General features: G+C 49.6%; 1 long non-coding RNA gene across 1 annotated transcript in view; it reads right to left on the bottom strand.

Moving 5' to 3' along the window:
* Positions 1-21,552, bottom strand: part of LOC137528280 (uncharacterized) — a 91,679-nt gene extending 70,127 nt beyond the window's left edge. Inside the window, exon 1 of the long non-coding RNA XR_011023336.1 lies at positions 21,471-21,552. This is a non-coding gene — a long non-coding RNA (uncharacterized lncRNA). The remainder of the gene's footprint in view (positions 1-21,470) is intronic.
* Between the last annotated feature and the right edge of the window lie 3,469 nt (positions 21,553-25,021).

Genomic DNA, 25,021 nt, shown 5'->3' on the forward strand with positions numbered 1-25,021 from the left:
GCTCAAGTGGGCGATGTTACAGTTTAACTGTGCGCTGACCAGAAAGCTGTTATGGAGTAATGGCCATTTTCAAAATGGACAACAGAGAATTTTATTGATCACAGTGAACGAACAGGACGCAGGAGAGGAGAAAGAGATTGATAAGTAGAGTACACGGGAGGTAAGTATGACTAGTGCATGTTTATTTTGACTTTACATTTTCAGTTCAGGTTTACTTTAAAAAGCTCAGTTCAGAGTGGAAGTGAATTTACTCTTTCCTATTCTCCAGTTCTTGCCCATTGCTTGTGTGCTGTTTATTATTTTTCTGGTCTACTGTTGCTTGACAGAGATTGGGACCCGATCTCTTAGGCGATGTCGCTGGGCTGGTGCTGTACAGACGTGGAGTCGACTGTATAGTTGTAGACACGTTCTGTTGCTATGCGAGGAGGCGAATGGATGACGGAGTGGCGCAGATGTAACATAGTGCAGCGTGCACATAGGTATTGGACGTCGCTCGAGCAAGTTGATCTACCTGGGCTGGCGGATCACTTGCAGACAGGACCGGATTTACCATAAGGCACTGTAGGCAAGTGCCTACAGGCGCATGATGATGAAAAGGCGGCTCACTCCCCTCCCGGAGCACCTCCTTCCTTCCCTATACAGAGTCCTGAGCAGAGTGTAAATGAGGGGTTACTCACCCAGGTCTCTGCATTCCACTGACGAGATCTACCTATAATCAGGGGCACCTCTAGCTACCTAATATTGAGGTTCCTCTAGCTACCTAATTGTAAGGAACATCTGTAGCTACCTTTGACAGGCAGGGGAAGTAAGGGATAATTCACAGCTGGGACAGCCAGCACACATGCGGTGGGGTTCAATGGGGGGGGGGGGGGGGGGTTGTAGATTCAAGGACGGCGAAGTCTATGGTGCCAGAACATCTGTGCCTAGGCTCCTCTGATGTAAATCCAGGCCTGCTTGCTGAGCAGCAGTCGGGAGCCACTGTGCACATGCCAGATTTTCAGCTGAGGCATTCGTTATCAGCCCCCTCAGCCGACTTTAATGCCAGCATGTATATGGACCTTAAAGGTTCCCATACTTTCGATTACTGTGATCCCAACATGCCCCAACACATTCCTTGTGACCCAGCGGAATGTACGTAATGTGACTACATACATACCATTGGGGGCAGGCAGTCAGGATGGAGACAGGACAAAAGAGGGAATGTGCCACTGCCAACACCGTGCAGTCTAATAATGTGAGGTTGATTAGTGAAGGGCAGAGCAGATTCCTGACTCATCATGGTGCTGCTCCTCTAGCCTGTCCAATTAGCAGGCTGAGGGAGGAGCTTTGCCTGCTCTTTGCTGCATAACTGAAGTGTGGAAAAAAGTGTAGGTAACAGAGTGACTGAATGTTCTGCATCTGAACTAAATGAATCATAATGTCTGATGGTTAGGATTATTGTACAAATATTTTGGCAGCACGGCAGGTAGGACCTGTCGCATATGCCGTATTGTACTGTGCATTTAGCTGTCTCCCTGGAGTTGAGCTTTAAGAATGGAGTCCTGGTGTTTTTCGACCAGGAGCCAAAGTCATATTTGCTGTTCTAACGTTTGTACTGTTATTGCTCCAGGCAGAGGCGTCTCTTTTACAGCTGCCCTGACATTCCTGCCAAGGTGGAAAACACAGCAGTGACTGACACGTGAGAAGAGAATATAGAGCAGAGAGAATGCCTGCTTACCCTCTCTGACTCTTACCACATTACTGGTATTGGCGTGTACACCTCATAAGCTTGGGGCTAAAGCAATAATCCCAATACTATGAGAAACTGCCTGAAACAAGCCAATGTTATCTACCCCGTGGAACAAAAAATAAATGGATGCTTTCTGCAATGTAATTGAATATCGAAATCCAAACTGAGATGGTTATATTGAACTCTGATAGAGAAAGTAAGCATTGTGCATAAACTTAAATGACAGAGCACCCCTAGTGGTCAAACAATCGTACATGTAACTAGCTCACACTTATGCTAGATACACACCATACAATTTTTGTATGGTGTGATCATTTTTTTTTATCGATTTTTCATAGAACTGAATAAAAATCAATCAAAAAAATTGGAAAATCAAAAAATCGGTCTAAATTCAGATTGGACATGTTGGAAATAATCGGTCTGGTAGGTAAATATGCCAGAAAATTGTATGGTGTGTACCTAGGATTAGATTAGATCAAATCCCCCCTTTGCCAGTGTATTGCAAAACAATCTGATTACACAACTCTAACAAGTTTTCTAAGTACCCCCCATAATTGTGTTATTTCATCTTAGCCGGTTCAGGACCGCAGAAGTGAGACTCTACGCTGCATCTGTGGCTCTGAGCATCATGCATTGTAGATTCTATGCCATGACTTTTTGCAGTCGTGAGCAGATCCCTGCTCGCTGCAGCTGCAGACTCAGCTGTGTCACGGGACAGTCAAGCTTCCTGCTTTGGGTAAGGGGCCAGGCTCCTTACCAGGTGATCAGTGTGAGCCAATCACGACATAGTAAACATAAAAAAAGGCTCTGATCCTTAAGGGGCCAGAGAGCCATACCATCTTAAATGATTTAAGTACTGCTTATAGAATATACATTTATTATTGATCTATAAAGTGCTAACATATTCCGTGGTGCTGTACACAGCAAGAAAAATAAACATGGGGTACGTAATAATACAGACAATGGTATACATAAAATGTGGACACTAATACAAAATACAGAATTGGTAATTGCAGTGACACATGTAACATGATGCATAGAATGTGTAACAGATTACAAGATACAAAATGAATAACAAATTCCAAGACACAAAAGGTGAGAGAGCCGTGCCCTTGCAAGCTTACAATCTAAATGAATGGGGAGGGGGGACAAGAGGTGGGAAAGTTTATATTATACATTAGTTTACAATATACATTCATTTGTTATAGTGCTAATAATCCGTGTATCAATTTTATTTATTTATTTTTTCTATAGCTTCGTGTGCTCTTCACTAATTATAACACCTATCCTAATGAGAAGAGGGAAACCGTGATTAGTTGCAACAAATGAGAAACTCTCAGTAAGTGATAATAAGCCGATGGCCATGAGTGCTCCCTATCTTTCCCCCAGGGCATCCCAGAATTAGGATATTTATAGCTATGCTTGTATATCTGAAATGGTTCCATGCATGTTGACCTTGAAGACTGGTGTGGATATCAAGTTGCTTATTTTTGCTAATGAAATGGAATTATTAATTTTTGCTCGACAACAAAACATTGTCTGTGTGAATTAGCCAAGGGTGCAAAGTCTTTTTCTCATTAGAAACTTGAAAGGAGTTGTACATGTTGCGGCTTGTGGAAGACATGCTGAGACTTGTGAGCAGGAGGGAGGAGAAGGTGGATCTCAGTGGGTTGCCAACAATAGACCAGTGGTGGGGGTAGAAAACTTTCAGATACAGGAAAAGGTTATTTGTACGGCATTTAGTTGCAGATTTGCTGGAGTGAAACCTGAGAACAAGATGTGGCGAAACAGCTTGAACTGGCCTGGGATATAGATGGGCTTCTTTGTGGTTGGTAACATGGGAAGGTCAAATGTACAGAGGGGATAAAAGCCAGTGAAAAGGAGTTTTACTCACATTTCTCCACCAGGAGCTCAGTATCAGATAATGCTCCCTCAGCTCTGCCAGCATGCAGTGTGAGAGCCATTGTGCTCTAGGCTAATTGCCATCAACTTGCCAAACCTCATTTGTTTGTAGTGTTTCAATGTGCAAGGACAGAATTAAAGCCTGCTAAAAAGAGAGACAGGCACACATCAGTTACTTGTCGTGATCAAGTTTACGGTTCACACACACGTCCAACAAAGTGCACAGCCAACTCCACAACCGTTTACACGACTTGTATTTTCTGCACACCATCCAACTGAACAACTGATTTACATACTGCGTGTGAAAGCAAAAGGATTGACTGCACAACATGGCCGTATTTAACCACTTAAGTACCGTCTATCAATGTAAGCCAATGGGAGATGCTTACGTTGATAGACAGGGTCAGGAGCCAATGAAATCGTCTCCTGACACGTTCACAGGGCTCTGAGATGGCAGAGCGAGTGAGCTGGGAGACAGTGGAGAGATCGTCTGGAGCAAGAAAAGCGGCGACAACATGTTGCGTCAGTGAATTGAAATCTACGCCCTGGCAGCCAGATCAGCATCAAAACAGGGCGTAGTTTTCAATTAGCGTCATGGGCGTAACAATAGGGGCTGCAGCCCATGCGCCCGCTCAGGGCCGTTTTGGGGGGCTGAAGGGGTTGAAGCATGAGGGGAAAGCTATGGCCACACTCGGCGGGTAGGGGGGGACAGTCCCCCCCACCTCAGGCTCTCCCCTCCAGCTTCAATAACCATATGCGTGTAGCGGCATGCAGCGGCAGCTACATACCTTCCATGCGCTCCAGCGTGGACGCTTCTCTCTCTAGCCTCTGACGAGACTTCCTGTTTAAACAGGAAGTTGCGTCAGACACTAGAGAGAGAAGCGTCCGTGCTGGAGAGCACGGAATTTCTGTAGCTGCCGCTGCCCGCCACTGCACACATATGGTTATTGAAGCTGGAGGGGAGCGCAGAGGGGAGAGTCCGAGGTGAGGGAGGGGGGGACTGTCCCCCCTCCCCGCCGAGTGTAGCCATAGCTTTCCCATCATGCTGCGACCCCTCCAGTCCCCCAAAACGGCCCTGAGCGGGTCCAGGGGGGGGGGGGCGCTTAAACTTTCTGCAGCCCGGTGGGTCTTAGTTACGCCCCTGATTAGCGTCATCCTTTAAATGGTTACAACAAGTGCATGTTGCTCAAATGACTTGTACGCACGTGGTCAACTGCACGATATCAGCCTAACAGTTGTGTGAGTTGATAGATCGGGCGAACCGCCTGTTATCAGTCGCTTGTCTAGTCATTTGCTAAGGCTTTGGTCACATCTAAAATCGCAATCACTGGCGCCAGCAATTTGCGATTTTGAGGGTGATTTATTTTTTTTTCCCCTCCCGGCGCTCGCTGCATGTTTTTATTAGCGCTTTTCTAAGCGCTTTTGCAGAGCAATTCGGCTTTTTTCACTTCCTGACGCAAGTCACGAAGTGAAGTCTTTGACCCGGAAATGAATAAATACAATGGGCTTGATTCACAAAAGGGTGCTAACACAGTTAGCAAACCTAAAAGCTTTGGACGTGCAAACTAGGGTGTTAAATAGTTTGCATGTCTAAAGCTGTTAATGATCGCACGTTAAGTTGGTGCGCCCGAAACGTTGTGCGAGAAACGTTGCACCGTTCATGTGTAAAATAGCTTTTCAGGCTTTCGCACGCACCGTGCAGCGCTAACCTTTGTGCGCGCAAACGCTTGTGCGCATTTTAGCGCGTGAAGCGGCCGTTTTCACGTCCTAAGTGCCTTTTCACTGGCGTGCTAACACTTAGCACCCCTTAGTGAATCGAGGCCAATGTATTTATTCATCAAAGTGCTGGGGAAATCGCTATACAAAGCGCATTGCAAGTAGAGTTGGGCCGAACCTCCGATTTTAGGTTCGCGAACCGGGTTCGCGAACTTTCGCAGAACGTTCGGTTCGCGTTAAAGTTCGCGAACCGCAATAGACTTCAATGGGGATGCGAACTTTGAAAAAAAAAAATAATTATGCTGGCCACAAAAGTGATGGAAAAGATGTTTCAAGGGGTCTAACACCTGGAGGGGGGCATGGCGGAGTGGGATACACGCCAAAAGTCCCCGGGAAAAATCTGGATTTGACGCAAAGCAGCGTTTTAAGGGCAGAAATCACATTGAATGCTAAATGACAGGCCTAAAGTGCTTTCAAACATCTTGCATGTGTATACATCAATCAGGTAGTGTAATTAAGGTACTGCTTCACACTGACACACCAAACTCACCGTGTAACGCACCGCAAACAGCTGTTTGTGTAGTGACGGCCGTGCTGGACTGGTGCGCACCATGGCGAGAGTGCAGGTTTTGGTGGCTTTACAGCCCATATGGTCGGCCTGGCTGATGTAGCTGAATGACAGAACAGTGACTGTCCAGCTGATCAAATTTGGTCTGACCACAATGAAGCAACGACCTTATTATCTTTTGTGTGCCCCCCGAGACACTCATCTAGGCGCCGGTCATTGCTTCATTGTGATACGCAAGCCCCTTCACCACGGCAAGGTAATGATCACGAAGGGGAATGGGCGCATGTACATGCCTTTTCTTTTGTTGTTGCAGCTGCCCTCAGTGCAGCCAGAAAAATTAGGCAGTCATGTACACGCACCATAAAAATTATTACAGCGGCCGCTGCTAGCAGCGGCCTAAAAAATTCAGCAATCCGCCTGGAGTCCCGGACCCTGTTGGTGGTGGCGGAGAAGGTAGTGAAGCGGCCTGCAGGCAGACATGCTGTGTGGAGGGACTGGGAGCGACTTAGTCTTTTTGGGGCAGGCCAGGCAGCCAGTCACACGGCGTGCAAGCAGAGATGCTGTGTGTGCGGGGACTGACTTAGTCTTGGGGCGGGCAGCAGCCCTCCGGGATCCATGCCTCATTCATTTTGATAAAGGTGAGGTACTTAACACTTTTGTGACTTAGGCGACTTCTCTTCTCTGTGACAATGCCTCCAGCTGCGCTGAAGGTCCTTTCTGAGAGGACGCTTGCGGCAGGGCAGGAGAGAAGTTGGATGGCAAATTGGGACAGCTCTGGCCACAGGTCAAGCCTGCGCACCCAGTAGTTCAAGGGTTCCTCATCGCTGTTCACAGCAGTGTCTACATCCACACTTAAGGCCAGGTAGTCGGCTACCTGCCGGTCGAGGCGTTGGTGGAGGGTGGATCCGGAAGGGCTACGGCGAGGCGTTGGACTAAAGAACGTCCGCATGTCCGACATCACCATGAGATCGCTGGAGCGTCCTGTCTTTGACTGCGTGGACACGGGAGGAGGATTAGTGGCAGTGGTACCTTGCTGGCGTTGTGCTGTCACATCACCCTTAAAGGCATTGTAAAGCATAGTTGACAGCTGGTTCTGCATGTGCTGCATCCTTTCCACCTTCAGGTGAGTTGGTAACAGGTCCGCCACTTTGTGCCTGTACCGAGGGTCTAGTAGTGTGGCCACCCAGTACAGCTCATTCCCCTTTAGGTTTTTTATACGGGGGTCCCTCAACAGGCAGGACAGCATAAAAGACGACATCTGCACAAAGTCGGATCCAGTACCCTCCATCTCCTCTTGCTCTTCCTCAGTGACGTCACGTAAGTCAAACTCCTCCCCCCAGCCGCGAACAATACCACGGGAAGGTTGAGCAGCACAAGCCCCCTGCGACGCCTGCTGCGGTTGTTCTCCTGCCGCTGTCCCCTCCTCCTCCTCCTCCCCCAAAGAAACACCTTGCTCATCATCCTCTGAGTCTGACTCGTCTTCTGCACACGACCTCTCTTCTTCCTCCTCCTCCCCCCTCTGTGCTGCCGCAGGTGTTGAGGAAACAGCTGGGTCTGATGAAAATTGGTCCCATGCCTGTTCCTGCCGTAACGGTTCCTGGTCACGCTCATTCGCAGCTTCATCCGCCACTCTACGCACAGCACGCTCCAAGAAGTACGCGTAGGGAATTAAGTCGCTGATGGTGCCCTCACTGCGGCTCACCAGGTTGGTCACCTCCTCAAACGGCCGCATGAGCCTGCATGCATTTTTCATCAGTGTCCAGTTGTCGGGCCAGAACATCCCCATCTTCCCAGACTGTTTCGTTCTACTCCAGTTGTAGAGGTACTGGGTGACTGCTTTCTTCTGTTCTAGCAGGCGGGAGAACATGAGCAGGGTCGAGTTCCAGCGAGTGGGGCTATCGCAAATGAGGCGTCTCACCGGCATGTTGTTTTTACGCTGAATTTCTGCAAATCGTGCCATGGCTGTGTAAGAGCGCCTCAAATGCCCACAGAACTTCCTGGCCTGCTTCAGGACATCCGCTAAGCCAGGGTACTTTGCCACAAATCTTTGAACCACTAGATTCATGACATGTGCCATGCAGGGTATGTGTGTCAGCTTCCCCATATGCAAAGCGGCAAGCAGATTGCTGCCGTTGTCGCACACCACGTTGCCTATCTCCAGGTGGTGCGGGGTCAGCCACTCATCCACCTGTTTCTTAAGAGCAGCCAGGAGAGCTGCTCCAGTGTGACTCTCCGCTTTGAGACAAGCCATGTCTAAGATGGCGTGACACCGTCGTACCTGGCATGCAGCATAGGCCCTGCGGAGCTGGGGCTGTGTAGCTGGAGAGGAGAACTGCCACTCAGCCAAGGAGGAGGAGGAGGACAGCGAAGAGCATGTAGCAGGAGGAGAGGAGGTGGCAGGAGGCCTGCCTGCAAGCCGTGGAGGTGTCACAATTTGGTCCGCCGCTTTCTGCTTGCCATCGTTCACCACCAGGTTCACCCAATGGGCTGTGTAGGTAATGTAGCGGCCCTGCCCGTGCTTGGCAGACCAGCCATCCGTGGTCAGGTGTACCCTTGACCCAACGCTCTTCGCAAGAGATGACACCACTTGCCTCTCAACTTCACGGTGCAGTTGGGGTATGGCCTTTCTCGAAAAATAAGTGCGGCCTGGCATCTTCCACTGCGGTGTTCCGATGGCCACAAATTTACGGAAGGCCTCAGAGTCCACCAGTCGGTATGGTAACAGCTGGCGAGCTAACAGTTCCGCCACGCCAGCTGTCAGACGCCGGGCAAGGGGGTGACTGGCCAAAAGTGGCTTCTTCCGCTCAAACATTTCCTTCACGGACACCTGACTGCTGCTGTGGGCAGAGGAGCAGGAACCGCTCAAGGGCAGAGGCGGGAGTGGAGGAGGGTGCCTGTGAAGGTGCAAGGGAGAAAGCGGCAGAAGCAGATGATGCACCTGAAGGAGGAAGAGGAGAAGGAGGGTGACTTTTCTTTTGTGTGCTGCTGCTGCTTTTGCTCAGGTGGCCATCCCATTGCTGTTTGTGCCTTTTCTCCAGGTGCCTTCATAAGGCACTTGTCCCTACGTGAGTGTTGGCCTTTCCACGGCTCAATTTTTGTTGGCAGAGCGAACAGATGGCTTTGGTCCGATCTGAGGCACACACATTAAAAAATTTCCACACCGCTGAGCCACCCTGGGATGTGGGCACTATGGGGACCTCAGCAGCTGATGCTGAAGGGCAAGTTGGCTGGCTGTACATAGGTGGTGATACATGGTGCCGGACTCTGCCACCAGCTGTTTCTGACGAAGAGCTGCCCCAGCTTCTTTCAGCAACTTCTCTCCTCCTACTACTCTCTGACTCCCCCTCTGAACTGTCCCCCTCTTCATCTCCTCTATTTGGAACATACAGAGGATCCCTATTACCGTCATCATCGTAGTCATCCTGCCCAGCTTCGCTTGCCTCAGACAAATCCAAACTTGCACCATCAGTAGGTCCTTCATCCTCCTGACACGTTACATCCATAGTGTTGCCGCGTAACTCAGACATATTAGCTGGTGAAAATTCATCTGGCTGTAACAACAATGGCTGTGCATCAGTGATTTCAACACTAAATAATTCTTGCGAAGTGTCAAATGCAGCGGAAGTGGTGCTAGTAGTAGCGCTGGTGGCTGAGCAAGATGAGGTGTTCTGTGTCGCTAAATACTCAACCACGTCCTGACAATCTTGGGAGGTGATGGGACGTGCCTTCTTCCGAGCACTGTACTGTGGGCCAGGTCCACACGAAATTACATTTACACGACCTCGCGCAGACCTGCCGGGTGGCCTTCCTCTGCCTCTGCCACTACCTCTTCCTCTTCCTCTACCTGTTTTGTCCATATCGGGTATGCACGGAGTGGTATATCACACTGCGTGCACTCACGTAGGTAGGTGGGTTCACTTAACTGCACAGGTATGCGCACTGATGCGGTGGGTTCACTGAACAGTACAGGTATACAGTGGCAGGTTCACTGAACACAACAGGTATGCAGTGGCGGGTTCACTGAACAGGTATACAGTGGCGGGTCCACTGAACAGAACAGGTATACAGTGGCGGGTCCACTGAACAGAACAGGTATACAGTGGCGGGTTCACAGAACAGGTATGCAGTGGCAGGTTCACTGAACACAACAGGTATGCAGTGGCGGGTTCACTGAACAGGTATACAGTGGCGGGTCCACTGAACAGAACAGGTATACAGTGGCGGGTCCACTGAACAGAACAGGTATACAGTGGCGGGTCCACTGAACAGAACAGGTATACAGTGGCGGGTTCACAGAACAGGTATGCAGTGGCAGGATCACTGAACACAATAGGTATGCAGTGGCGTGTTCACTAAACAGGTATACAGTGGCGGGTCCACTGAACAGAACAGGTATACAGTGGCGGGTTCACAGAACAGGTATGCAGTGGCAGGATCACTGAACACAATAGGTATGCAGTGGCGTGTTCACTAAACAGGTATACAGTGGCGGGTCCACTGAACAGAACAGGTATACAGTGGCGGGTTCACTGAACAGGTATACAGTGGCGGGTCCACTGAACAGAACAGGTATACAGTGGCGGGTTCACAGAACAGGTATGCAGTGGCAGGTTCACTGAACACAACAGGTATGCAGTGACGGGTTCACTGAACAGGTATACAGTGGCGGGTCCACTGAACAGAACAGGTATACAGTGGCGGGTCCACTGAACAGAACAGGTATACAGTGGCGGGTCCACTGAACAGAACAGGTATACAGTGGCGGGTTCACAGAACAGGTATACAGTGGCGGGTCCACTGAACAGAACAGGTATACAGTGGCGGGTTCACAGAACAGGTATGCAGTGGCAGGATCACTGAACACAATAGGTATGCAGTGGCGTGTTCACTAAACAGGTATACAGTGGCGGGTCCACTGAACAGAACAGGTATACAGTGGCGGGTTCACTGAACAGGTATACAGTGGCGGGTCCACTGAACAGAACAGGTATACAGTGGCGGGTTCACAGAACAGGTATGCAGTGGCAGGTTCACTGAACACAACAGGTATGCAGTGGCGGGTTCACTGAACAGGTATACAGTGGCGGGTCCACTGAACAGAACAGGTATACAGTGGCGGGTCCACTGAACAGAACAGGTATACAGTGGCGGGTCCACTGAACAGAACAGGTATACAGTGGCGGGTTCACAGAACAGGTATACAGTGGCGGGTCCACTGAACAGAACAGGTATACAGTGGCGGGTTCACAGAACAGGTATGCAGTGGCAGGATCACTGAACAGGTATGCAGTGGCAGGATCACTGAACAGGTATGGAGTGGCAGGATCACAGTACAGGTATGCAGTGGGCTGAGGGCTCACTGAACAGAACAGGTATGCAGTGGCAGGATCACTGAACAGGTATGGAGTGGCAGGATCACAGTACAGGTATGCAGTGGGCTGAGGGCTCACTGAACAGAACAGGTATGCAGTGGCAGGATCACTGAACAGGTATGCAGTGGCAGGATCACTGAACAGGTATGCAGTGGCAGGATCACAGTACAGGTATGCAGTGGGCTGAGGGCTCACTGAACAGAACAGGTATGCAGCCAGGAAGAAGTTAAGCCTAACTAATCTTTCCCTATATGAGAGACTGCAGCAGCTCGCCCTACTCTCACTAATGCAGGCACACGAGTGGCCGTAATGGCCGCCGCTGCCTGCCTTATATAAGGGGGGGTGGGGCTCCAGGGGCTAGTGTAGCCTAATTGGCTACACTGGGCCTGCTGACTGTGATGTAGAGGGTCAAAGTTGACCCTCAGTGCATTATGGGGCGAACCGAACTTCTTCCGCAAAAGGTTCGCGTGCGGTACCCGCACGCGAACCACCTACGTTCGTGCGAACCACGTTCGCCGGCGAACCGTTCGGCCCAACTCTAATTGCAAGTTCCCTGTACCTTCTATTGAGCAAAAACGCTCAGAAAATGGTACAGGCAGCGCTTTGCTGAGCGGATCGGAAACTAACTGCTCAGATGAGAACACTCATAGGGAATCATTGCACAAGCTTTTTAGGGCGATTTTCAAAAAATGGGCGTGGCTATGACAGGATGGGGCGGGGCTAATTTAAAAGTGCACCCAAGTTTTAGTCAATCTTTCTCCAGAAAATTCACATCATTGCGCAGCTTTTCTTCAGAAAATACACAAGATGTCAGAAGCTTTCAACATAAAATACACGTAATGCGAGAAAATTTCACCAGACATTGCACGTTATGTGAGCAGATTTTACAAGAAAATACATTCAATCATGTCGGCAGATTTGACCAGAAAAAAATCATTCAATCTTGCGGCACATTTGACCAGAACATACACAATCTCAGCACCAGATTTCACCACAAAAAACACAATGGGCCTGATTCACAAAGCGGTGATAACTCCGTTATCACGCCTAAAAGACTTTAGGCGTGATAAGCCATGCACTGCTGAGTTAGCACCGCTTTTGATCTTTATCGCGCGCAAAGTCCCGCGCGCGCAATCGCGCAATTCCGCACGCAGCACCCATAGGGTTTAATGGGCACATCGCGCGAACTGCACCGTGCACCGTGCGTCGGGCGATTGCGCGCGCAAAAGTTTGCGCGAGTTTCATTTTATCACGCCTAAACTGAGTTGATAAAGGGCTTTTCACAGGCGTGCAAACACTTTGCACCGCTTTGTGAATCAGGCCCAATATCGGTAGTTAAACTGGCCACAAAATACACAATGACGGTAGTTAAACTGACCACAAAATACACAATGTCGGCAGTTAATCTGACCACAAAATACACAATGTCGGTAGCAGATTTGAGTGTTGTCAAGCTGATAGCCTGGTGGGTAGGTGGTGAAGGGTGAGCAGCCTGATTGCCTAGTGGGTAGGTGGGCAGCCTGCTGGGTAGCAGTGGTGGGTAGGGGGGCAGCAGTGGTGGGTAGGTGGGCAGCCTGCTGGGCAGCCTGGTGGGTAGGTGGGCAGCCTGGTGGGTAGGTGGGCAGCAGTGGTGGGTAGGTGGGTAGCATGGTGGGTAGGTGGGTAGCCTGCTGGGTAGCCTGGTGGGTAGGGGGGCAGCAGTGGTGGGTAGGTGGGCAGCCTGCTGGGTAGCCTGGTGGGTAGGTGGGCAGCCTGCTGGGTAACAGTGGTGGGTAGGTGGGCAGCCTGCTGGGTAGCCTGGTGGGTAGGTGGGCAGCCTGCTGGGTAGCCTGGTGGGTAGGTGGGCAGCAGCGGTGGGTAGGTGGGCAGCAGCGATGGGTGGCCGGGCCGGTGCACCTGTAAAAGAAAAAAAAAACATTCACTTACCTGCAGATGAAACCTCTCTTCTGAATCCCAGGCAGCCTCTCTCTCCGCAGCTCCTCTTGAATGTCCCGCGCTGTCTCCCGCTGCGTCATCAGTGCAGGGCTACGGGAAGATGGCCGCCGAAGCCCGCTCTGGAGACAAAAATAGACGGCAAGATGGCGTCGGCGGCCATCTTGCCGTCTATTTTTGTCTCCAGTGCGGGCGTCGGCGGCCATCTTCCCGTAGCCCTGCTCGGGTAAACTGAGGGCGGCTATCAGCCGCCCTGTCAGTGCCCGTTGCCGGCGCCCGTGAAGGGGAAGCGCCAAAGGAGGGGATCTAGGTGAGGGAGATGTGGGGGGGTATTTCCTCCCTCCCCGCCGATGCTGCCACCCCTCCTTCAGCGCTGCTTCCCCTCCTGTGTCATCAAGGCTTCTGGGGAGGCCTTGATGACACCCCCCCTGGAGCTGACACCCGGAGCGGAGCGCTCCTGGCCGCCCCATGGTAGCGACGCCACTGCCTCTGTTCCCCTTGGATCCATCTGAAAATGGCGCCTGCGAATAATGGCGCACGGTGTTGCCGCTAATCTGTTTGCCGCTTATCGCTATTTAACGTTAAAGCCTTATTGTTATTTAACGTTAAAGCCTTATTGTTGTTTAGCGTTAAAGCCTTATTGTTATTTAGCGTTAACACACAGAACCCTGTCTGTACCTATCCCTAACCCCTAAACCCCCCCGGTGGTGCCTAACCACCCCCGTGGTGGTGCCTAACCCTAAGACCCCCCTGGTGGTACCTTACACTAAGACCCCCCTGGTGGTACCTAACCCTAATGCTAGGTACACACCATACAATTTTCTGTTAGATTCTTCTGTTAGATTTACCTACAACATGGAAAAAAGCTATCTGGCAGGTAAATCTAAGAGAAAATCTAACAGAAAATTGTATGGTGTGTACCTAGCATTAGACCCCGCTGGTGGTGCCTAATCCTAACCACCCCCTGGTGGTGCCTAACCCTAAGACCTCCCTGGTGGTGCCTAACCCTAAGAACCCCCCCTGATGGTGCCTAACCTTGACAGTGTTACATTAAATCCATTCACCATTTTGCAGTTAAATAACGTCTGCAGTTTGGCTTATGTAGGTTAGCTATTGATAAATAACGTTACTGTGGGCAATAACGTCTGCTGTTTGGCAAATGAACGGCACTATTGATAAATAACGTTAGTGTGTGCCGTTTTTCTTCTTTTTTCCCTGTGCGCCATTATTATGCAGTACTAACGATAAATAGCGATAAGCGTATCTTTTTAATGCGGCGCCATTTTTATGCATAGGCTCTGTGCGCCATTATTCACTGATCCGTGGAAAGATGACCATGTAGTGGAGGGCTACTTATTTTCACCCAATTGGGATCGGTACCTGAGCCCTTGAGCCACATCGCTGGGCTGAGGCTGTACAGATACAGAGCCAGCTGTACAGCTGACGACGTGTTCTGTTGCTAGGCAGGGAGGCAGAGGAACAACAAGGGCAAACGGCAAGAAGAAAGCTATCAGCCTTGATCAAGGTGATCCGCCTGGCATATAGCTTGCAGGGCAGAAATTGGGGCCTCTCTACACACACTAGAATATAAGCTGAGGGGGTCGTTATCATCAGCTGCCTCCGCGAACTTTAATCTAGTGTTATGTTGGGCATACACGGGTCGATCCGGCGGCCGATTAGCCGCCGGATCGACTCCCCGCGCGTGCGTATCGATTCCTGCTCGTCCCCGCCGGCGCTTCCTTATCAGCCGCTCGATTCCCTGCCATTGTCCGCACGCGGGATCGAGCGGCATCATCGGACCTGCTGAATATTATCAGCTGGCCGCATCAGCTGCTCGATACACGGTACAGAAACATACCGTGTATCCCCAGCATTAAACCTTGGCTTTGCATCCAGATGAATAGCAGTGGAAATAACTGTTTTGATGTCCCATGGCAGTTATGTGGTCTGAATTGCTATAGTTATACCATAGGTTTAGTATTTATGTTGCCACTCTTTGACACTCTAGATGGATTTGTGTATTCTTACTACACATTGGGGTTTACCAAGACCAGTGCAAGGGAACTTGGTGCAATAGTGGAGCAGTTGCTGAGAGCAGACAGTCAGGTTTAATCTGTTAAATGATACCAATATTTTCGATTGCTTGCTTTGGACAACTGTTCCAGATTTCATTAGGCTGATCTTGATAAATCAGGGCCTCTGTTGTTGATTTAGGCCCGACTCATGTCGACATCTGGGGGCAGTAGTGGCTGGGGCCCACTTAGCTGATGCCAAATGCTTTTCTGTTACTGGTGGGTAGGTGGTGAAGGGTGAGCAGCCTGATTGCCTAGTGGGTAGGTGGGCAGCCTGCTGGGTAGCAGTGGTGGGTAGGGGGGCAGTAGTGGTGGGTAGGTGGGCAGCCTGCTGGGCAGCCTGGTGGGTAGGTGGGCAGCCTGGTGGGTAGGTGGGCAGCAGTGGTGGGTAGGTGGGTAGCATGGTGGGTAGGTGGGTAGCCTGCTGGGTAGCCTGGTGGGTAGGGGGGCAGCAGTGGTGGGTAGGTGGGCAGCCTGCTGGGTAGCCTGGTGGGTAGGTGGGCAGCCTGCTGGGTAGCAGTGGTGGGTAGGTGGGCAGCCTGCTGGGTAGCCTGGTGGGTAGGTGGGCAGCAGCGGTGGGTAGGTGGGCAGCAGCGATGGGTGGCCGGGCCGGTGCACCTGTAAAAGAAAAAAAAAACATTCACTTACCTGCAGATGAAACCTCTCTTCTGAATCCCAGGCAGCCTCTCTCTCCGCAGCTCCTCTTGAATGTCCCGCGCCGTCTCCCGCTGCGTCATCAGTGCAGGGCTACGGGAAGATGGCCGCCGAAGCCCGCACTGGAGACAAAAATAGACGGCAAGATGGCGTCGGCGGCCATCTTGCCGTCTATTTTTGTCTCCAGTGCGGGCGTCGGCTGCCATCTTCCCGTAGCCCTGCTCGGGTAAACTGAGGGCGGCTATCAGCCGCCCTGTCAGTGCCCGTTGCCGGCGCCCGTGAAGGGGAAGCGCCGAAGGAGGGGATCTAGGTGAGGGAGATGTGGGGGGGTATTTCCCCCCTCCCCGCCGATGCTGCCACCCCTCCTTTAGCGCTGCTTCCCCTCCTGTGTCATCAAGGCTTCTGGGGAGGCCTTGATGACACCCCCCCTGGAGCTGACACCCGGAGCGGAGCGCTCCTGGCCGCCCCATGGTAGCGACGCCACTGCCTCTGTTCCCCTTGGATCCATCTGAAAATGGCGCCTGCGAATAATGGCGCACGGTGTTGCCGCTAATCTGTTTGCCGCTTATCGCTATTTAACGTTAAAGCCTTATTGTTATTTAGCGTTAACACACAGAACCCTGTCTGTACCTATCCCTAACCCCTAAACCCCCCCGGTGGTGCCTAACCCTAACCACCCCCGTGGTGGTGCCTAACCCTAAGACCCCCCTGGTGGTGCCTTACACTAAAACCCCCCTGGTGGTACCTAACCCTAACTACCCCCTGGTGGTGCCTAACCCTAAGACCCCCCTGGTGGTGCCTAACCCTAACCACCCGCCTGGTTGTGCCTAAGCCTAACCACCCGCCTGGTGGTGCCTAACCCTAACCACCCCCCTGGTGGTGCCTAACCCTAACTACCCCCCTGGTGGTGCCTAACCCTAACCACCCCCCTGGTGGTGCCTAACCCTAACCACCCCCCTGGTGGTTCCTAACCCTAATGCTAGGTACACACCATACAATTTTCTGTTAGATTCTTCTGTTAGATTTACCTACAACATGGAAAAAAGCTATCTGGCAGGTAAATCTAAGAGAAAATCTAACAGAAAATTGTATGGTGTGTACCTAGCATTAGACCCCGCTGGTGGTGCCTAATCCTAACCACCCCCTGGTGGTGCCTAACCCTAACCACCCCCCTGGTTGTGCCTAACCCTAAGACCTCCCTGGTGGTGCCTAACCCTAAGAACCCCCCCTGATGGTGCCTAACCTTGACAGTGTTACATTAAATCCATTCACCATTTTGCAGTTAAATAACGTCTGCAGTTTGGCTTATGTAGGTTAGCTATTGATAAATAACGTTACTGTGGGCAATAACGTCTGCTGTTTGGCAAATGAACGGCACTATTGATAAATAACGTTAGTGTGTGCCGTTTTTCTTCTTTTTTCCCTGTGCGCCATTATTATGCAGTACTAACGATAAATAGCGATAAGCGTATCTTTTTAATGCGGCGCCATTTTTATGCATAGGCTCTGTGCGCCATTATTCACTGATCCGTGGAAAGATGACCATGTAGTGGAGGGCTACTTATTTTCACCCAATTGGGATCGGTACCTGAGCCCTTGAGCCACATCGCTGGGCTGAGGCTGTACAGATACAGAGCCAGCTGTACAGCTGACGACGTGTTCTGTTGCTAGGCAGGGAGGCAGAGGAACAACAAGGGCAAACGGCAAGAAGAAAGCTATCAGCCTTGATCAAGGTGATCCGCCTGGTATATAGCTTGCCGGGCAGAAATTGGGGCCTCTCTACACACACTAGAATATAAGCTGAGGGGGTCGTTATCATCAGCTGCCTCCGCGAACTTTAATCTAGTGTTATGTTGGGCATACACGGGTCGATCCGGCGGCCGATTAGCAGCCGGATCGACTCCCCGCGCGTGCGTATCGATTCCTGCTCGTCCCCGCCGGCGCTTCCTTATCAGCCGCTCGATTCCCTGCCATTGTCCGCACGCGGGATCGAGCGGCATCATCGGACCTGCTGAATATTATCAGCTGGCCGCATCAGCTGCTCGATACACGGTACAGAAACATACCGTGTATCCCCAGCATTAAACCTTGGCTTTGCATCCAGATGAATAGCAGTGGAAATAACTGTTTTGATGTCCCATGGCAGTTATGTGGTCTGAATTGCTATAGTTATGCCATAGGTTTAGTATTTATGTTGCCACTCTTTGACACTCTAGATGGATTTGTGTATTATTGGGGTTTACCAAGACCAGTGCAAGGGAACTTGGCGCAATAGTGGAGCAGTTGCTGAGAGCAGACAGTCAGGTTTAATCTGTTAAATGATACCAATATTTTCGATTGCTTGCTTTGGACAACTGTTCCAGATTTCATTAGGCTGATCTTGATAAATCAGGGCCTCTGTTGTTGATTTAGGCCCGGCTCATGTCGACATCTGGGGGCAGTAGTGGCTGGGGCCCACTTAGCTGATGCCAAATGCTTTTCTGTTACCGAGCAGAAAAGCATTCGCTGGCACTTCCTGGCCGTTTGTCAGAATATGACTCCTGCAGGGGGACATGAAGCCAAAAGTAGCTAATTCTGGATGCTACAGCTAATGTCCAGTATGAAATGATGGGATCTACCGCTTCATTTTTGTGAGTGAATTACTGGAAACACCAGTACCGTCGGTAGAAGGTAGAAGCACCTGCTTCCATCCACATGAATGGAAGCCGCACTTAACCCCCTTAAGCATCCCTTTAGTTGACTGCCAGAAACAAAATATTTACCGCCCCCAAGCATCCATATAAACCAGCTCTTATATTGCGCCAATGTATTCAGTAGCACTCTGTCACAACAATTGTATTATACGAAGTACATGGGCAAACAAGGGCAACGAAGACAATAAACAGACATCACATACTGTGTACATAAAGGTGAGACAGCACAAGGGTGTAACTACAAATCATGGGGACCCCAGCAAAACCTTTGTGGGGCTCCCTAATGTTTCCATCCTTTTCATTGCTTTTGATGACCCTCACACACCCTGGGGGCCCATCTCACAAGAATCATAAAACAAGGGTGGACATAATAATCTTCTCACCCATCACAAAACAGTGTGGCACCAAAAACACTTGATGTGAAGGTTGGACCTCTGTCTGTCTGGTTAGTAGTTGCCCTCCCCCCCCCCCCCCCAGCTCTGGGCCCGCTGTTATTGCAGGGGCTGCTCCCCTGTAGTTTTTCCCCTGAGACAGCAATAGATATACATTGGTATTGGGTAACATTTTGGGGGTGAGCTCTGCCCTTACAGTCTGTGGTCTCCAGAGATCCAGAACTGCTATTGTTCTCTATGGCTAATTTTTACTGAAATCCTGCCAATGAATCTGGTTTACATGATATCTGGAGCAAAGAGCAGATCAGTTGCCTCCCGCAATAAATCCGATTACAAACTGGAAATGGTAAAAATCCTCCTGATCTGTTTCCATGAGCAACGTCTCCATTTTTTTGTTTTTTTTGTTTCTGTTTTCATAAATCAGCCCCAGGAAGACAGACATGTGTTTCTTTTACAGCATACATAAATAAATGTGTGTAAATCACAGAGGAATTAGACATCTCATGCTGTATTGTAGCTGGTGGGTATAGTGCAGCTCACATTGCAGAGCCGGGGGAGGTGAAGAACAGGATATTGCTTCCTTATGGTGGTCATAGGGCCTTCCAGCTTGGGGCAACGTAACCGTTTTCTCTTAGAAAACAACTTTATTTTTAGTTATTTATTTGTTTAGCCTGTTAGACCAGTTTCTGTGCATTAAGTGAGACTACAAGATGCACGGTAAAACAAAATGTCCACAGTGTGTGTGAAAAATGCAGCTCTCGTTAGTGTGACATCTGTGGAGCAGGCTGAGATTTGTACGCAATATGCTGCGAATCCATATTTCCAGGAAATGGGACTTTATAGCTTGTCGGGAGAGGGTCCTTGGGGTCAAGAGATGTCGTAAAATAGTTCAAAGTTTTAAGCAGCATTTTCTGAAACAACTCAAAATGACCTGCAATGTGTATAAATCAAAGTTCTTCAACTTAGAAAATCCATAATGTGCTTTACTGGCAGCACACACACACACACACACACACACACACACACACACACACACACACACACACACACACACACTCACACACTCACACACTCACACACTCACACACTCACACACTCACACACTCACACACACACACACACACACACACACACACTCACACACATACACACACACACACATACTCACACACATACTCACACACACTCGCACACACATACACTCACATACATACACTCGCACACATACACTCGCACACATACACTCGCACACATACACTCACACACATACACTCACACACATACACTTACACACATACACTCACACACATACACTCACACACATACACTCACACACATACACTCACACACATACACTCACACACATACACTCACACACATACACTCACACACATACACTCACACACATACACTCACACACATACACTCACACACATACACATACACACATACACACACACACATACACACACACACACACACACACAGGGCCGGCCTTAGGTTTTACAGCGCCCTGAGCCAAACCTGATTTTTGTGCCCCCTTCATCCTCTTCGCACGTACACACGCACGCACACACAATTCACCTTTTCTCCTGAGTTACCTCCTAGGACAGCAGTTCCCAACCTTTTTAACATTGTGACACAACACCCCAAATGGTCAGATCTCTGTGACAATTCTCATAGAAAAATTACTATTAACCACCCTGGCATTCTATTAAATGCGCCCGGGTGGATGCGCAGCACTATTTTTTTGTGTTTTTTTTTTAAATCCTGTAGCTAGCCTAGCGCTAGCTACATGATTCCCCCCTCCCTGCGTCGTCCCTCCCACCCTTCCAATCGCCGCCGGCGCGACTTCCCATAAGGTAATCCCGTTCTGAACGTTCTGTTCCTTTAGGGCTTCCCCCGTCGCCATGGCGACGATCGTGATGACGTCATCAGGAGACCCGATCCACCCATCAGCGCTGCCTGGCACTGATTGGCCAGGCTGTGCACGGGGTCTCAGGGGGGCCCTATAAAGCGGCGGGTAGCGGCGCATCGGCGGCGAACGGCGGCGATCGGTGTAAATATGCAGCAAGCAAAGTGCTTTCTGCGTGTTTTAAAACAAATTGTCAAAATCGGCCCAGCGGGGCCTGAGCGGCGCTTTCCGGCGATAATGGACGAGCTGAGCACGTCATTACCGCCAAGGAGGTTAATAACCACAAACGGATGGAAAGATTGCATTATCCTGAATATACTTAAAAATGAAGGCTAGAACCTTTCATGAATATTAATAAAAACAATCAGTGGGACTGATGCAATAGCAGCATGTAACTGCGCGGCAGAGGCCGCCGGCTGATACGCGGAGATAGCTTGCCTCTGCGGCGGTATCTCCGCTATCTATTACATTTACTGAACAAACATGCTACAATTTGGTAAGCTATGCTCGTTAAGTGTCACTTACCAGCGGTGTAGCAGGTCAGCGTTGAGGCAGGAAGCTGTGTGTAGGAGTCGTGGGTTTCCGTCCAGTGTATCCCCAACATCCCTTTAGATGTGCTGAAGCCACCAGGGGGAGCGCTTCTGTATAGCAGTATACAGATTTTCACATCTAAAGGGATGAAGAAAAGCCTCATAAAAGTCTCTTTTCCCTGCTCTGCTACAGTGAAGTCCCCTCTTTCCAGGGTGTCAGACCAAATCGGGATGAGAAGCAGGGCTGTGTGGATCTCCCTATTGGCTGCCTGCCAAAGTTAACACAGGGAGAAAGCATGGAGAGAGTGAGTTGTTGGCTGGTCAGAGCTGGAGGAAAATATTTAACACTTTTGCTCGATTTACCGAATGTGTAAACCTTTGTGAATTGTAATTTCTTGATAATTCTCAAGGTATTTAACGCACAAGTCGGTAATTTACCTCACTAGTCGAAAATTCAAATTTTTTGTGTGGTAATAGGTTTAATGAATTGGAATTTGGTAAGGTGATCGAAAAAATCAGCTGTCTTCAGCATTATCGAATGCGGTAATGCTTAGTGAATTGAGGCCAATGTGTTCAGGAGTAATTCTGCAGTACTCAGCACGGCTACCTGCTTGCACTGCATCTATGGGAATGTATACAATGATTTTTTGAAGGCTTTATGCACACTCTGTTACATGTTCATGCATGCGATTTCTTGCGCCATTTTCCACCATGTAACCGTATACATTTGTGTGCACTAAAACGCATGCAGTGGAAGGCGCACACGCTATGCACAAAAACTGCAGCATGCTGTGCGTCATTTTAAAGTGAATTCAAAAACGCATTTGATGTGTACAAGAGAGAAGAAAGTCAGCCGGCACCATCAAGTATAATGCTCTTTTAAGTATTTATTATAGCTCTGTCATCTTATAGCATGACGTTTCGGAGTAGCAACTCCTTTCTCAGATGCATGACAGGTTTGACAATACACATACAAACATAGTTCTTTTATACCCACCAATCCTTCAAATCAGCCAATAGGCTTGTTCCAGCCTAACCCCCAATCACAATCTCCGCTGTTATGCGGACCTGATGGGGAACTGGTTTCTTATTTGGTGAACCAATCACCTTAGAGGACAAACATCACATGGTCGGAGGAGGGAAGAGGGTCGGGAGTGGGCGCTTCCGCTCGTCATTGCGGAACACGCCCCCCGCCGCCCGTCATGCCCTTGTCTCTGCCTCCAGGTACACGGACCTGATGGGAGACAGGGCTAAGATGCATCTCCACTGGCTCGTTGCCAGTGGGTGTATTGTAGCGGCGGTTGGTCCGCTCGCAAGTGGACTTCCCTTTGGGGGGCGGGGTTTCAGGCCATCATACACCCACTGGCAACGAGCCAGTGGAGATGCATCTTAGCCCTGTCTCCCATCAGGTCCGTGTACCTGGAGGTACACGGACATCTGAGAAAGGAGTTGCTGCTCCGAAACGTCATGCTATAAGATGACTGAGCTATAATAAATACTTAAAAGAGCATTATACTTGATGGTGCCGGCTGACTTTCTTCTCGCTTCAGGAGTGGTGTTCCTACAGCCAGGACACGTCACCAGTCAATTCTGACAGAGAGTGCATATCTACAACGCTTCGATTTGATGTGTACAAGCTCATTGATTTGTATGAGCTGTTAGTTCTAATGCAGGTTTACATTGCATTAAAACTCGCAAGTGGCAGCATTGTGAGTCCTATGTCTCCATGCTGTCCATTTCTGCACCCCAACCCCAAGCCCCACTGCTCCATTCAAGTAAAAGTTCCTGGAGGTCACAGCAAGTGGGAAACGCGAAAAAGGGCAGGCTAAGGACACAGTCAGTAACTGCACCTGGGCCTCATACCAGTTGCTATGGATTCTACGGTAGCCAAAGTCCGAGTTCTGGGAAGGCCACAAAGGCTCGGGCCTTGGGTGGCTACAGCCCAAAGGGCACTAGGCGGGAAATAAGGGCTGCTACATACGAAAGAGAAAGCTGCAAATGGGGAACAACACATGAAAAACAGGAGCTGTACATGAAAGAGGGTCTGCATACATGCATGTTACACATGGAAGAGGGGGCTGCACATGGAATGGTAGCGGCACTGCTGCACATGGAAGGGAAGCCCCAACATACTTGACCTAGGGGCAGTAAAATGACAAATCCAGACTTAATTGTTACAGCCCTTTTTTTCCATGTACATATTAGGCCTTTAGGACCCTTTAGACCTGAGTTGTATGGCATTTGGCTTTGGAAGTGTCCATCATGCAGCTAATTTTTATGTAACCCTCCCTCCCTTAGGGCACTTTTACATAGGGAGGCTAAGTGGCACACTTGCAACACCCGATCTGCCAGTCAACGTGCGCCTTCTAATTGCAGTTTAATACAGCCCAAACAGCAGTGTTTGTAACCACATGTGGGTCAACATTTGACAAGTGGTGCAGTTACTCAGCAGCAAAGAAACATCTAATGTCGCATCTGAAATGTGCATTCACTTCACTTGTAGTTCATACGTGAACCCCCAAAAATTATCAAGGAAGATCTAAATTTATAGTGATTCTGGATGTATTTTAAACATCTTCCTTGATAATTTTTTTCTTGGAAAATGTTAATAAAAAAATCCCAAATTTTTTGTTAATCTTTCCTTTAACCTCCTTAACGTTAACCCCGAGTCAGGCTCGGGCCAGAAATCCACAGCTCAGAGCTGTGACCCTGCCGAGAGGTATGGATACAAGCGTGGCAGCATTTGTTACTCACCTTCCCCGGGATCCAGGCACTGGTAGCCATTCTTCTTCTGGTCCTCGGAGGCCCTCAGTCATGGAGAAAATTACGGCCCGCGGGCGTAGATGTTTTGAATCGGGCCTGCCGATAGAGGACTGGATTCCTCTTCTGACTACCTGCAAAGTTGTCTACTGTGCATAATACCGTAAGTTAACTCACCCAATCGCACTTTCCAGCAGCCACAGGGGCGTCGCATCTCCATGGCCACAGGGCGTCATGTGACTTGCCATCAGTACATGCCAGCATGTCACATGACGCTGCTGTGGCCATGGAGATAACCGCTGGAAGATGCAATTGGGTGAGATAAACCTATCATAACCCAACACTCACAACTCTGCAGGCAGGGAGGGAGGAGAGAAAAAGTTTGCCCAGCCCTGGTCTAGTATATGAACGAAGCTAAGTTGATTTTGCTTGGCTGCCAAGCTGGTCTTCCCCTAGCAATAGCAGGAGATGGAGCTACTGCAATTCTGTCAGCTATTGGTATACAATGGCCTGCCACTACTCTGGGAAAACTAGTTGCAGGGTAAAATCAATAAGGCAAACAATTTCAAATCTTGACCAGCGGATTCTTTTAAGGATAGTTGAAAAGTAACATTGGTCTTCAAACTACAGTTCTCTATTAATGGGATGCTCGGTTTGAATTATTACCCCTGTAGAATCTGCATTGAAGCCATCTGTACAGTACAGCTGTAATGTAGCTTCTAGCTGTATTATTCTATTGTCTGACGCTAAATTCAATGCTTTGCTCTCCATAATCATAGTATTTAC

Source organism: Hyperolius riggenbachi, chromosome 8 (genome assembly GCF_040937935.1).
Source record: "Hyperolius riggenbachi isolate aHypRig1 chromosome 8, aHypRig1.pri, whole genome shotgun sequence".
NCBI classification, from domain to species: domain Eukaryota; kingdom Metazoa; phylum Chordata; class Amphibia; order Anura; family Hyperoliidae; genus Hyperolius; species Hyperolius riggenbachi.